Raw genomic sequence first — 17,171 nt, 5'->3', positions numbered from 1 at the left:
GTTATTGAAAAAAACTAAAGTTTAAAAGTGTGAACAGCAAAAATTATCAGCATAAGGGACGACATCAAAAGTTCAATGAAGGATAAAAAACTTAATTCAAATAGTTTTTTCACTGACCCCCCTACCCCCCTATTAACTTAATTTGGGAAAAATTGATTGACCCATATGGATATATGTAAAAATCAATGTCGGATAACCAAATCTTGCAGCAGTTCAACCCCCCCACCCCCAAACTATTTGAATTAAGTTTTTTATCTTACATTGATCTTTTGATGTCGTCCCTAACAAGACATTTCAGCTTTCTTATTTTTGACAACCTTTTTTTTAGATTTATTGACCTTGAAATGTTAACTTTATTGTGTTTTTGTTGCAGTATGTTTGAAAATAAGATTTCATATGATTTCAAATAAGACACCTCTCTACCAAAGACCAAATGACTTAAAAATTTATAACCATAAGCCACTTTATGAACTCCAACAATGAGAAAAATCTTATAACGTTTTTCTGCCAGTTAACATTACATTCACTCTGTGGTTAAAGTTTTTGAAATTTAATAGTATCAAGAAGCAGTTTTTCATAAATGTAACCTACCTAATTAGACTTATAAAGGGGTTTTTACTAGCATGAGCAACCTGACAGGTGTCACATGTAAAGCACAATCTGCTTACTCTTCCAGAGCACTTGAGATCACCCCCAGTTTTCTTGTGTCTCATCTTGCTTAGCCTTCAGTTTTCTAGGTTATGTTTTGTGTACTATTGTTTGTCTGGTGGTCTTTTTATGTCCCACCTAGGGGCATTATGGTCTGTGCATCAACTTTTCCATTCGTTTGTCTGTCTGGCCTGCTTCAGGTTTAATTTGTTAAAACTTTTGGTCAAGGTAATTTTTTATGAAGTTGAAGTCTAATCAACTAAAAACATAGTACACATATTCCCTATGATATGATCTTTCTAATTTGAATGCCAAATTAGAGTGTGACCCAAATTTCATGGTCATCTGAGTAAATGATAGTGCGAGTGGGGCATCATTCTTGTTCTATTTTAGCCATGGCTATGTAAGTTTATAATCTCTAATGAGTTTGAATGTCCCTCTGGTGTCTGTCGCCTTTCTATTTCAAGGGTCAGTCACTTTTTTTCACAATTCATATCGTTTGTTCGCTACCTTGAAATGATATATCCTATTGTGTGCATTGAATCATGCATGAATATGCATGATATAATTGTCACTGGAAGATAAACAAACAATAATAAACTATCAATGAATAGCGTTTCAGACGCACCGAGTTTAAACACTCTGTTATTTTAACTATCCTTAACTAAATCGATACTATTGAGATTTCCAAAGAGTTTATCAAAGAGTTTTTATTTATCACTTTGACAGCATACAATGTAATAGGAAGCAAATATAACATATCAATGATATATTATAGATAATTTTTCATTAAAGATAATTTGAAGTTTGAAGTAAAATTTATGTACATTCTAGTATAGTAGTTGCACTTGTCCAGAGTTAAATGAACGTGTATAAGATTTGATAGAACGTATGTACAAATTTAGCCATTGGGGTTTATGATGTAAGTAAACACTCCGTTCAAAATATTGAATGACCTTGTTGCGCAAACCCCATTATACATATTAGGAGGTAAAGAGTTAAAATAAGGGTTACACAGCAGTCACTTCAAAGATTCGAAATTAAAGTACCGACTTTAATTACTTTATTTGATTAATGGGATAATTTCTCCGGGTACTGTTAAGTTGGTGTACTATTTGTGTATTCAAACAGAACATAACTTTGTGTTTTTAGCTCACTTTTATAAAGGAAATGTGAGCTTTGGATATCACTTGGCGTCCGTCGTCGTTGTCGTCGTCCGTCCAGTGTAAACTATTCCAAACATATTCTCTGAAACTACTTAACCAATTTCAACCCACACTTTAGCTGAATGATCCTAAGGGTATCTAGAACAAAGTTTGTGTTTTATTTCCTGTCTCGTAAAAAAAAACATGGCCGCCATGGCTAAAAATGGAACATATGAGTCAAATGCAGTTTTTGGCTCAAATCTGACGTGGGGTAAAAGTATTCATTAGGTCAAGTTCTATCAGCCCTGAAATTTTCTTTTCAGATGAATCTAACAACACATTATGGATTGCTGTCACTAAATTGCATGGTAGTTTCAAGGAAATTTTGCAGTTTTTAATTAAATATTGTCTTGAATATTATTTAAGATAAAGATAAAACCATGTTCCATCATCTAAGTGAAAAATCTACAAATAACTTTATATGACCAAAATTGTCCATGGCCCCTCAATGAGGCGCACTACGTTTGAGCGCATTAGTTATAATTAGGTATAACTACCATTTAAGGACAAATTTACACAATTTGTTTATCATGTTGTCTAACTTTAAAATATCTTCTCCGCTGAAACTGCTGAATCAATTCCAGCCAAAATTGGACTGAATGAGTTTTAGAGTATCTAGTATGAATTGTATTTCCTTATGCGTCATGAAACATAGCCACTATGGCTAAAATTGAACATACATGTATGGATAGAATGCAATAATTGCTTTTGAAGAAAATATCAAAGATTTAAAGTAATTTTAAATGGAATTTTTTTAAGCCACTCATTCATGTATATTGAAAAGCAAAAAAAATATTATTGTTGAAATTTTTAAGCAAAATTAAACAGGTGAGGATGCATGCTCTTGAGAGCCTCTTGTTCTGTTAAAGGATAATTTCAGAAACACCAATAGTATATGATATAAGTCACAAGAACGAAAGTTACAAAAGTCACTTGGGATCTTCGTTCACCTAAGTCTTCATCCAACCTCTCACTAAACCAAGTCAAGTCGAGCCATACCCAAACAACACCAACAAGTTCAATTACAATGTTGATAGATACGAACATGAATATTAATCTTCAAAGTACAACTAAATTCTTAAAATTACGACTAATCTTAAAAGTACAACTAATATTAAAAGTAGAACTCATCAAGTAAAAATAATCTTTCTAGTTCAACTGTTCATAAAGTACAACTATAATAACGTACAACTATTCACAAAGTACAACTAATCTTAAAAGTTAAACAATCTTTATATTATCGTTTGTACACATGTACTTAGTATGTATACATGAACTAGCTTCAAGCCAATCTGAACTATACATGTTAGCTTAAGCTGATTGACATTATCACTTACAAAGATCGAACAATGAACCAAACAGATTTTCACCTGACAGGAAATATTGTGTACGGATATAACTGGCATAAGAGTTCAACATTCTAAAGAAGACAAATTTTACAGTAGGTTACAGCTTAACATTATATAGCATGGTATTTTGCTATTCAGAAAGATTATACCTTATTACAAGGGTATTAGACAAATCATGGGCGGATTCAATCATTTCTAAAAGGGGTAACCCAACAGAGGATTAAAATGGGGAGGGGAATTCCAACGATATGTCACTATTTACATGAGTTAGCCATGGAAAAAGGGAGGTTCCAACACTCGGTACTCCCCCCTCTTTTTTGGGATCCGCGACTTGGTATTGAGGTCAATAATTTGTGTATTCAATTTATTACACATCTTACTGAATACACAAAATCTCGACAGGACCGCGTAGTTGTACAATCAGTGTTATAATTAATCATCTGATATAAGCTGGTAATGAAGGTCTATCTGAGTTACAGTTATCCATAATAACTTTGTTGAAGCAATTTTATTTCACTTTTACTGTTAACAATTAAATATGTTTACACTAACCAGACGACGGTACGCCTGGCCACCTAAATTTTTTTTTTAAAGTTTCACTGAACTCCGAAATTAATGATGTAATTTAGGCTATTGGATATTTAAAGCTACACTAAAATGAAAAGAAATCTTAATTGATGAGGTAAGCACATTTTTTGTTTCACACATTATGTATACTACTTCTTTTGTTGTTTTTTTTATGTTGAAAAAGACTTTCAGGTCTTCTGAAATGCAATTCCACTGGCTGTTCAAGTTTAAACAAAGACCATTTCCAATTACTCAGAACCAGAGTGAGAAGAGACCCATTTCTGAAACAACCAGAGATGGCATGGTGATGCATGCTCACTTAAATGCACCAACACCGGAAAACAACCCTATCACATCAAAGGGAGAAGATTAAAGAGACAGAAAACAGCAACTCAGTCATATCCAACAAAGGTCAATGAAGGTGAATCCAAATGTCCATCTGGACCTACACAACCGCATCAGAGTACATCCCATGTCTTCACAATACAAATTTGAATCCAATCCAAATAACAACCCAGGAGAAAAATGTAGTTCCGACTCCAAATATGGTTCAAGAATCCAAGAACTGTTTATTTTTATATCACGCTCAAATCCATCAAGACTCTCCAGACAGAACATTACTTGACCTAGAAAATTAGTCTCCCACAATAGCAACATGCACTATTGAAGGGGTCAAATCAAACAGTAATTTAAATACCTTAACGACCATGTAAAAAGTTTGATATCATATGCCTTCAGGAATATTGGCTCTATACCTTCCAACAACATGAACAAGACCAATATCTACCAAAAAACACTCAACTGCTCGTAGTGATGACTCTGTTAATGATGTTTCATCTATAAATCTACCTATATGTAAAGGAGGGGTCTCAATATCATGGTCTACAAATGTCTCAATATCATGGCCTACAAATATCTCACATCTAGTAGAGAAGTTAAATGATGGAAATGAAAGTCGTGTAGCTATTGAAATGAATACAGAAACAAAACTCTTCATCATCTGTACCTACTTTTCATCTCACAATCCCTCAGTACACTTCATTGGTGAGTGTTCAAACTGCCTTTATATTCTTTTCAACATCATATTTGAATTATCGATACACATACAATTAATATCGCAGGAGACTTTAATGCCACACTACTATCCTCTAGGTCATACAACAAGCATGATGAACAATTTTTAACTGAAATCCACTATAGGAATAACAGTCTACTTTTTATCCATCACAATGGTAACTCTCAGTCTTAAATCGACTACATCTTATCAACCCCAAGTGAAATCTTTGATCAATATGAAATGGATCCGGTCAACACATCCAGTCACACTTGTGTCAGTGCAAATATAAAAATCAATTTTCAAAGGGAACATACCATCTCCCAAAAAAGTGGCAAAATATAAAAAAAAAAAAAGAAAAAAAACAGTGGTCAAATGTCAATACCCAAGCATACCAACATGAACTTTTCAATTTAAAAGCTGATCTAACAACATCAATGTATGTTAAAAAAAAGCAGACGCTACTACTGTTCCAGCAAAAATGATAAATTACAGGGCCTTTAGTGGAAGGCTTCTTCATCTGTACCCCCTAATAAAAGCAACTAAAACAAAACATAAGGAATGGGTCGATAAAGGAAAACCAAATGATATTTCCAAAACATCAATTATAAAAGCTCAAGAGAACTCAGAAAACAGATGATAAAAGAAAAAATATGAAGATCGACAAAAAAATATATTCAGAAATTATGCACAACCCGTTAATGAAGAGATTTTATCAAATTATCAATAGAAATATAGGCCAATCCAAAACCTCAACAACCTCAATTAGAAAAGGAACCAATTGTGATATTTCTGATCTGAAAAAAAAACCAAGCTACACGCTTTTCACAATATATGGAAGACCTATTTGTACCAAAAGATAACAGTTACAAGAATACATTTCTAGAATTAAGTACTGTCAGAACAAACGCCATTGACCTTATATATGAAAATATGAACATTGAATTAGAACCACTATCAGAAACTGAAATTTTTGAAGCTATAGGAAAACTAAACACGGGCATAGCAGATTTATTACACATTAAGCTACAATATTAAAGGGGCATTAGCTGTCAAATTCATGTTCACCGATTCTAATCAAATTCTCATATTTGATTTATAACAATGAAAAACATTTATCATAACTATTAAAAGTCTAAATAAAACAATAAACAAGGCACAGGCATGAAAATACGTAGCTTCGTTTCGTGTGTAATTGAGTCTAGACGCTATCTAATTATTTATCGAGTTGACCTCTATAGTCATCCGATGACCATATAAGCGATGTAAACATAAATATAGATATAAATAGATAAAGCAAACACGTGCTGTTGAATTATTCTAGGTCTATTTAATTTCATATTACAGATAAAAGATAAATGTTTATCATCGTTTTTACCTGTATTAGAAAGTTTATTTGTGGATCGAATCAGTCAATCAAATGATTTACCTGTGTTTCACTTTCAATGTTGACATTCTCTTCCTTTAAATAACTTAACACATAAATGTGTTATCCATCTCAAGCTGAGGGGTTAAATTAAAGTACACATGAATACGGATTCAATGAGGTCGAATTATTCACTTGCAGGTGAATAATTCATAATCAATGTTTTATGCTTATTTTGACAAAATTGAACCTTATTGGCTACTAAAAAGGAATCACTATTTCACTATTTGTATTTCATTAATGTTTGAGCCAAAAAAATAATATATTAGTTTTTTTCATATATCTCGTAGATAGTGTCCCTTTAAACTGATTGCACTGATATTAAGATTTATACTGCACTCGTACCTCTATTTGAGCAGTCAAAATACGTTGAATGTATATTTCTATATCATATACAGTCACTGACCCGATACCACTTTTTCTCATGAATATTTAAATAGAAGTTGCCGAAATTATATTTAATTATTCATACGACCTCTTCAACCTTTTCTTGTTTCCAATGTATATTTCTCCGCCTGCATGATATGAGGACTCTTTAAAGGGGTATTCATCACAATATTTAAATCAAATACATAAAATTAACAGTTGAACAACAATTGAAAATGTTTTTTTCTTAGATTGCAGTATAAAGACAATATATCAACGATATAAGAATTCAGCCCGAAAAGTGAAAAAAGCTAAGCAGATGATCGCATTTCCCCGTTTCTAAGCCTCATCTTAATATCGTTGATATGTCAAGTCAATGCACTATTATTGTCTATAAATATGTGTTACCGGTTAAGATTTATATATTATACCCGTGACTTGAACCTTTAGTAGATATCGTTTAGATTTATCTTAAGGTGACCCATTCACATAGATGAATAAATTAAACAAGCAAATACATAGAAGTACTTAAAAAGTTAAACGTGCATCAAACGACTTCGATCATTCGTTGATACAATATTTCTGTATATACTTCCATTCATGTATTTTCAAAACATTAATTTAACGCTAAGGTGATACCAAATACCTTGACTAAAACTGATTTGGCTCGTTTAACCTTTGATAAAAAATTATAAAATCTTAAAACGTGAATCATTTGGTGAGAGGAAGTGTTCTGAAATAAACTTGATTTAACCGTTGTGGTACCTTTCCAAGATTTTGTCCTTTATTTTGTTTTTTAAATGCTTACACAGATTTTTTTTCTGATTGCATATGTATCAAAAGAGGGACGAAAGATACCTAAGGGACAGTCAAACTCATAAATCTAAAACAAACTGACAACGCCATGGCTAAATATGAATAAGACAAACAAAAAAACAATAGTACACATGACACAACATAGAAAACTAAAGAATAAACAACACGAACCCCACCAAAAACTAGGGGTGATCTCAGGTGCTCCGGAAGGGTAAGCAGATCCTGCTCCACATGTGGCACCCGTCGTGTTGCTTATGTGATTACAAATCCGGTAAATAGTCTAATTCGGTAGGTCACATTCATGAAAGGGAAGGGGATTGTAGTTACGACGTAAGGAACATATCCGATATCATTTGTGAAACGGTTATTCCATAACGGTCAACCAACTCGTGATGGCGTCCGTAAAATTTACGGAGGGATGATTTCAACTTCACCATTTGGAACTCTTGGTTTAATAGCTTCCTTGTGAGCAGCAACCCTCTATCAAGAAAATCATGATAGGAAACGCAAGCACGGGAATATCGTATCAATTGGGAGATATATACCCAAATAAAGGCAACAGAAGTATACTGCTTTTCAAAAGACAAAAATAAAGGCAGCAGTAGTATACCGCTGTTCAAAACTCGTAAATCGATGGACAAAACACAAAATCGGGGTAACAAACTAAAACTGAGGGAAACGCATTAAATATAAGAGGAGAACAACGACACAACATTAAAATGTAACACACACAGAAACGGACTTAGCATTAGACAAAATCCTATGAGAATAACAAATATAACATCAAAACCAAATACATGAATTTGGGATAGAAAAGTCCGTGACACGTCTTATAGTAATGTGAATTCACACTCAAATATAAGAGAAAACAAACGACACAACGTTAAAATGTATCACACACAGAAAAGAACTCATAAATCGATTCAGAGAAACTATTTTCGGGTTATAAACTAAAACCTAGGGAAACACATAAATGTTAAGAGGGAAACAACGAACAAACGACAATGCAACATAAATAGAAAATAAATATTAGATAAGAATTGCAATATTCCTGACTTGGTACAGGACATTTAAAAAAATGGTAGGTTGACCTGGTTTTGTGGCTAGCCAAACCTCTGCGCTTAATGCCAATTTAAAACACACCGCTAAAATGACAACATTGCCTGACGGGAATTTAAATCGTTTAAATCAATGCAAGAACGCCAAAAAAAGTATTTTACACACGGTTTATGTAAAGTTAAATTTAAAGTTATTTTGAGGATTTTAACACTGGTTAAAATTCAGATAAATTACACGACGAAAAGCGCAAATGTAATACCGTTTGTTAAAGCAATACTAAAAAAAATGTGTATTTTCATTAAACTAAATAGTATACATATACCTTATTTTCAAGTTTTCTATATAGAAATCACAAATACACGGTGACTTACGATATCAGTGTATATGTTCATACGACAAACATTTTAAAAAACCAGGTTGAATCCACCGTGTTCTACTTTAGATGCATGCACTAAGTCAGGAATATGACATTTGTCGTCGTTTGATGTGTTAGAGTTTTTGATTTTGCCATTTAAGTAACTTTCCGTTTTAAATTTTCCTCGGAGTCCAGTTTTGTTTTGTAATTTTAATGTTTGTTATGTTATATCCTATATATGAAACAAATGTTTCTTGCTTAAGGGGAACTTTGCCTAATAGAATATCATAAAATGAATAGAATCATAAAATCCTGAAATTGATTATAAGCCTGGTACTTTACTATTTACTTCGAACTGTTGACAAAAATATAGAATAATAGAATATAAAATGAATAGAAATCATAAAATCCTGAAAATTATTATAAGCCTAGTACTTTACTATTTACTTCGAACTGTTGACAAAAATATCAAAATTTCACGAAATTTGAACCGCACAATTTACAGGAATAATTTCATTTGATACAAAGCATTTTGACGAAGGCTTATTTTGATCATTGAGAAAACTTGATTTCTCTTTACTAACAGTATATATGTGATTATGAAAGAGTTAACCTCTTATGTGCTCTGTACACCCATTTACGAGGAAACAGTTTGGTTAACAAATGTATCAATGTTCCTTGGAATGCTATTGTCTTCAACTGATTGATAATTAATTATTAACAGGCTTCCTTCCCGTATTAACTAAACAAGAACATACAAATAATATAAAGTTAAATGATTGGAAATATGATAGCATTCTAACTATAAATATATTATTTTTACTTCAGAATCCTAATTTGAGATGAGTCTTGATAATAACCTTGAGAGTAAATATGACGATCCCTACCAGGTTCCAATTATGGTAGCAAACGAGAAAAATTTAAAAGGTTATGGAACAATCGTGACAGATTTTGAAAAAGAAAAGGTTGAAATTGCTCCATGGCCAGTTAGTGGAAAGCGAAAGTTACATCCCGGTACTGGGTCACTAGGCGGAACAAGAAGCGGCGAATTCATTTGTAAATGGGAGGGAGACGCCTGTCAAGCTATTAACAAAGGTGTTGACGATACTGTATATATCACCGGTCGTTTGCCAACTGGTATCCAAATTCAGAACCGCACGCATCTGTTGGTTCGGGAAGCCAATTACCATCCAGATGGAGGTCAGGTGTTCTTCCCACGTGATAAAGACCCATTCATCGCCTTGTTGGCACTTCCTGGTGACGATGTTAAGCCAGAGGATTTTGTTGCATTTTATTTTGACGGATCATTTGGAATACAAATGTATACACATATTTGGCATCAAGCTGTTATTCCAATAAATGACCGATCTGTATTTTTAACAAAACAAGCTGCTAGTTACGCATGCGTTGATGTAGATACAATTGATAAATTTGGGAAATATTTGTCAGTTCCAATGAAATTGTAGCTCAAATTCTTATGTACGAATTTTCTGCTTAACATTATGTTAAACTTTTGTATTTACTTATATCTTTGTGTGACCTTATAGGTTAAGACATTTTTAAGAAAGACAGCCTCTGTGAGTGCTATTTAAAAATATATGATCATATATATATAGTAAAAATACAACATTATCGCTTTGTCTAAAGTGTACCGGCAAAAATAGTATCAAATACCCGGTACTGCGAGACACCACTAACGACAAATGTAGTATTTCTATTAATTTATTTATTATTTGTATGTACATGTAATTGAGGAATTAAAATACACATAACAGCATTTTCAATTTAGAGATGTTATATTGTCGATATCCGTAAATAGTTATTAAAAATACCAGACTTATAATTTAATACGCCAGACGCGCGTTTCGTCTACATAAGACTCGTCAGTGACGCTCAGATCAAAATAGTTATAAAGCAAAACAAGTTCAAAGTCGAAGAGCATTGAGGACCCAAAATTCAAAAAAGTTGTACCAGATACGGATAAGGTAATCTATATGCCTGGGATAAGAAATCCTTCGTATTTCGAAAAATTCATACTTATGTAAACGGGAAATCTAAAAAAAAATACCATTTAATTGATATTCATGTCAAAATCAAAGCGCTGACTTCTGGGCTGGTGATAACATCGAGGACGAAACGTCCGCCAGCAGTGGCATCGACTTGTTGGTGGAATAGTTATCAAAGGTACCTGGCTTATAATTCAATACGATATACCTATTACTGAATTTTGCTTACGTTTTGTCTGCTTGTTTTGTTCACACATCGTTGTCAATATAATAGAATGCTGTGCGACTGTCTACAAGTGAGAGGTTTGGCTGGCTATAAAATCAAATTAGATCCACAACTATCTTAATAAGAAAATGCCTATGCCAAGTCAGTAATTGATTTTATGATTTTATTAAGCATTTAAGTTTTGTCAGTCTCCAAGTTAACGACACATTGTATGTACTTAAATATATTAATCAACAAAAGTAACGATAAAGTAGCTTGAACTCCATTTTATTACTTCATATATATTATTTATATGGAGGACTGTTAAATTATCAAATGAAAATATTTCTTTGCAAAGCGAATGCATTTGATTCAGAAAAACTTTCCATGTTAGCAATTAAATGAGAAAATAATGTGTTAAAGAACACAGGTGGCAAATTTATTTTGAATAAAATGCCAAACCAATATGACTTTTAATTGATTTTAAAAATGAATAAACTACTTTCGAAATCAATTGGAATAAATGCATATCGCAGTTATTCAAGAAAACTCAAATCTTTAAATATATAAGATTTGCATTTTTCACATTGGTACCACGTACCTATTTGATTATAAACGGAAACTCTGTGATGAGAAGGGAAATCAGTTTTTACTTTTTTTGTTTTATTTTCAGAAGAGCTCGTTATTTTATGTAACTGAACTTAAAATTAAATCAAAGCGCTGTAAGCGCTGAAGGCAGTTAACCAAAAACCAAGGCAACCGTAATTATGAAAACTGTGGCAATGTTGCCTCAACATTAAACATTCATATATAGTACATTCATGTTTATCTAATGATTTATTTATTAAGGCAAATAATTTATATGTTATCATGGTTTCAAAAGCAATGTATATATCAATGTATATTTTTTATGGTGAGTCTGCAGTGGTACAAGTTCCCAATGATTGCAGTTGTTCTACTTGGTAGTTAACCTTGGTTTTATTTGACTGCTAGAAGTTCAATTTGACGTAGTATGAACATGTAATAGTATGAATGGACTGGTTTCCCTGGAAAGAAAACTGAGTGTGTGTTCTATAGTACAAAAGTTATGAGACACGAATCAGACAAATGTTCACTACAACAGGGATCAAAGATGAGGTCTGACTGACTTGCCCATAGTAAATGTAAATGATTTGTTATTTTGTCCCATACATATGAATATATATAATTTAGGGGTAGGGATCTCAACGGTTTTCAAGTTCTCAAACAGGTTGGGGTAGGCAGAGGATTTAGGGGGCAGGGGGCCCGCCCCCCCCCCCTTTTTGGGAAAAAATTTGGTTGCTTATATAGGTAATCACTGAAGCATGACTGGAGCGAGCCCCTCTTAGGTCAGTCAGTGGGCCCCACTTATGAATATTTCTGGATCCGCCACTGGGGGTAGGGTGACCCTAGGGACTTCCCCTACATTTCATTTTATTTGTTATATTGTCCCATACATGAATATATATGGTTTAGGGGTGGGGATCTCATTGGTTTCCAAGTTCTCAAACAGGAAGGGTAGGGTGACCCAAGGCACTCCCTCTATATTTCATTTAATTAGTTATATTGATCCATACATGAATATATATTGTTTTGGTGTGGGGATCTCGACCGTTTCCAAGTTCTCAAACAGGAGGGTTGGGATGACCACAGGGACTTCCCTTATATTTCATTTGATTTGTTATATTGTCCCATACATGAGTATATATGGTTTAGGGGTAAGGATCTTGACCATTTCCAAGTTCTCAAACAGGAGCGTGAACAGTGACCTCAGGGACTCCCCCTATCTTTCATCTGATTTGTTATATTGTTATACATGAATATATATGGTTTAGGGATGGGGATCTCGACCATTTTTAAATTCTAAAACAGGAGGGGTGGGGTGACCCCTAGCGACTCTTCCTATATTTCATTTGATTTTTCATATTGTCACAAACATGAATATATATGGTTAAGGGGTGTGGATCTCGACCGTTTCCAAGTTCTCAAACAGGGAGGGTGGGGTAACTCCAGGGACTTCCCCTATATTTCATTTTTTATTTATTATATTTTCCTATACTTGAATATATGCAGGGGCGGATTTAGACGGGGGAGGGTTGCGGGCTTGCACCCCCCTTAAATTTGCAAAGCATGGGTTGTTTCTCAGCTTAATAAAGAAAATTCCGATAATTTTACCTCAATTTTTTTTTAGCCTCGCTCTGCTCAGCAAAAATTTAAGTTGCGCCCCTCCTAACCTAAAATCCTGTATCTGCCCCACATATGGTTTAGGGGTGGGGAGCTCGACCGTTTCCACAGTGGCAGATCCAGGGGGGGTTCCGGGGGTTGGAACCCCTCCCTTTTTTTGGCCGATCAATGCATTTGAATGGGAGCATATAGTTGGAACCCCCCCCCCCCCCTTTTTAAAATGGCTGGATCCGCCATTGTTCCAAATTATCAAACAGGAGAGGGTAGAGTGGCCTAAAGAATGCCATCATATGATTTACTTACATTAAGGTATATATAATATAGTTGCATTATTTGTGAAAATAAAGAATGAAACTTTCAGCTACCTTAATTGACCCTTCAAAATTGAGAAAAAACAAATAGCCCCTCGAAATTGCAGTAATATGTTTACACTTTAAAAGCATCTCACATGCATTATCATGATTTATCATTTATAAAGAAAATTTAGACTGTAACCATGAACATGTATATTGTTAGATATACTGTTCCCAGCTGTCACGTTGTATTGGATTTTTAAATTAAAATTTATCAAAAAGTAATTTTTAGTTTTTGAATAAAATATGTTTCTGCTGTTTCTTTCTTTTACATATATCTTTTGGTTTACAATACTAGTGTTAATATTCATTTACCATGCATAGATGTATTTTTTCACCTGCTTGGATTTATTTTGTAAATGATCGTCAAACCCGGAATTACCCTTATCCGCTTCCGGAATCGGATCCGATTTTGTAAAATTTTGTCTTCACGGCCGCCATTGTTATGTGTTTACAATGTTGTTTTTGTCAATCAGATACGATTTTACTCGAATTTATACAATATTTGTCGGTAATTTTCTGTATAAAGCTAGCGGTTGATCAAAATAAACATCGCCGTCATGAATAATAATGATAAAAATAAGTTTTTAGCTCGTTTAATTGGAGACTTTGGTGAACATGGTGAAAAGGTTTGCAAAGTAATGTCTTATTTTCTTTCAAATGTAAGGCGATTACGTCGGGCGTAGCTAGAAACCAACTATCCTAGTCGAAATTCCGCTTGCAAAAGTGGAAGGTCTCGGACCACCGCTAGTTTGCACACCTGCCTCCAAATTGAAAAGCTACGAAAATTTCTTTTTCTAATTTGAAATTGCCGCCAACAGCATGAACAGTTGAATTATATAATAGACTACTGACGTAGTTGTACTACGTATTGATGACAAACAATATTCCTACGACTTTTGTCATTTAGGAAATCTAAACTGCTTGTCTTAAGAAATTTTCGGCGATTAAATATTTCATACAATTGTTCTTTGACATCTTAGCTAAAAGCACAAGTCATAATGAACTACACAAGGATTTTTAATAAGCACTACTTCCTATGTGTAACTTTAAAACTTTTGGATAAATCGACGATCATTTAAAGGGAAACTTCGCAAAAAAATCAAAAATTGATATTATGTTTATTCTGTATAAAAATGCTCAAATTCATAGGTATTAAAGTTTTATTCTACTAGATAAGAGATCACCATCGATTTTAAATTTAGAGTATCAATTCTCTCCGGTCGGCCATTTTGTCACCTTGTCCGATTTGCAGTCGCGATATGTCTAAGGACCAGAACTACAGTAACCCGATGTAGTCGTAATTGCGTGTCGATATCTCGTCAATCGTACATTTGTTTTATCCGACTAGTTAACTTGATACGGAAAATTTTCTTTTTTTTTTAATAACCATGATCTGTTATTTTAAGACTGATAATATAGGAATTAGTGAAAAAGTCAAAATTTCAAATCATAAATAAGTCTTCCGTGAAACTTGAATTGTTTTCGGCAATCTAATTAGTTCATAATTCTTTTATGTAATAAACTTTATTCAAATAAATTAGGATCTTCGCTCCACTGATCACCCGCATGGCTAAAGGTATTACTCCCAAAGGTATTGTAGGGGGTGTGAGGTGACACGTCCAGGTATTCAAGCGATTTCCTGTCGAGTTTGCAAATTCATGCATCGTTTCACTTCTTAGTGTATTGATAAGTGTACACGGCCGATAACTTATAACTTTCCATTTTGAACTATAAGGTGTATAATATACATCTCTATCTTGCGTGTCCGAAAGTGATATAATATATATAGTCATTACTAAACATATACGCTTGTTTATGAATAAGTTAACATTTCTGGTTAAAAGAAAATTATTTATAAAAATATAAATAATACCAAAAAAAACAACAGATGTGATGAAATAAAAAAAAAAATCCAAGAGTAAATTTGGTAAAATGTAATATATACTCGTTGTCAATGGTGAAGGACAGATTGGAACATACCAGAAATATATTGATTTTAAAAAAGGTACGCACTTGTCGACCATTCGTATATACGCCTGGATTATAAGTTACGGAACTATAGCGCAAATTAAAATATATACATTTATACATAGAACATAAGAAAGAATAATATATTTTGCGTAAATTAGGGTAAAAGTTTTGTAAAATGAAAAGTCCACATATGCCAACAGTAAGTAATCATCAAATGTCGATAGATTATTGTATACCAAACGAAGAAGGAGAAGAAGAAGAGATTTAAACACAGGTCGATATATAACTTTATTTGGCTCATCGAAGTTATGGACATTTATAATTCAATTAGATTGTTCTCGAAAAAAGGACGAAATTCGTCTTCGTCACAATTGTTCCAAAATGCATGTAATATATACGCCACTGGAAGTACACTTATACCGAGGGATGTGAATATTTGAATGTAGGACAGAGAGTCACAGGACAAAAAGTCACAGACAAAAAGTCACGGACAAAAAGTCACAATTCATTTTTTCTGATTATTTTCTTTGAAGAAAAACCGCTTATTTCTACAAAAATATTTTTGTATTTTTCTTGAACTATTGTATATAAACCAACTTTGTAAACAAAATTTATCAAAAAAATATCTAAGATGATAAAATAATTGTTAAAAAAACAAAATGTCAAAGTGGCTTGGCACTTAAATGGCTTCATGATGCCAAGAAATATATCTTTTGCATGATTAAAATTAAATAAATCTTGATTTTTCAAGTACAATGACACATTTCCTAAACTTTGATATGAATATATGTATTAAATAGTAGATATTTCAAGATATTTCTCTTATATATTCAAACAATTGTCAACAAATTATTTGTGACTTTTTGTCCTGTGACTTTTTGTCCTACCAAATTTGTGACTTTATGTCCTGTGACTTTTTGTCCTGTGACTTTCTGTCCGTTTACCGAATATTTTCCGGGAAAACTATAGAGTATCAAAGTTTCAAATCAATTTCGGGATGTATTTTCTCTCTAGATATTCAATGACAGCAATTTAAAGAAACTGCTTGTCCGCTTTAGTGGTATTCTTGCCAGTTGAAACAGACTTATAATTACATTAAAAAATAGGGAAGGATGACATTAAATTCGTTGTCTTTTTTTATACATCGTTGGTCAAATAGCTAAAGTATTATATAGTTACGGTGTGAGACGAAGAGTATTTTAAGAAGGACATATTCCCGATTATGTATAAATTTTGTTGATGTTTTTCACACTTGAAAAGCATATCTGTTCGTAATTTGTCGATTCCATTCCAATTAGATCCTTTAATTTCCTGTCAATTTTTTTAAACATTTTTCTTTTTAAATATCTGAAGTCTTCATGTGTTGTCAAAATTCAAATTATAGATTTATCAGCAGTTTGAATCGTGTAATATTAGTGACTGGTATAATGACACGAACATTCACAAAACTACGGTGTTAGCGAAAATAGAAGATAAACTTTTAACCGATTTTAGAAATAAGTGGACGGAAGATCTACATGGAGTTTCTGCAAGACCAAGGATTTGTATTGTATATACAAATCCTTGGCAAGACGTATGGATGGTGG

The 17,171-nt window shown here is 33.1% G+C and overlaps 1 long non-coding RNA gene across 1 annotated transcript; it reads left to right on the top strand.

Annotated features, from left to right (window-relative positions):
* The first annotated feature begins 3,167 nt into the window (after positions 1 to 3,167).
* LOC143063524 (uncharacterized) lies at positions 3,168 to 10,359 on the top strand. The gene is made up of 2 exons (XR_012975031.1): positions 3,168 to 3,294; positions 9,674 to 10,359. It is a non-coding gene; the product is annotated as an uncharacterized LOC143063524 (long non-coding RNA).
* Positions 10,360 to 17,171: the final 6,812 nt, after the last annotated feature.

Source organism: Mytilus galloprovincialis, chromosome 2 (genome assembly GCF_965363235.1).
Source record: "Mytilus galloprovincialis chromosome 2, xbMytGall1.hap1.1, whole genome shotgun sequence".
Taxonomy (NCBI): domain Eukaryota; kingdom Metazoa; phylum Mollusca; class Bivalvia; order Mytilida; family Mytilidae; genus Mytilus; species Mytilus galloprovincialis.
The sequence above is the reverse complement of the archived record's forward strand: the minus strand, read 5'-3'. Positions and strand labels throughout refer to the sequence as shown.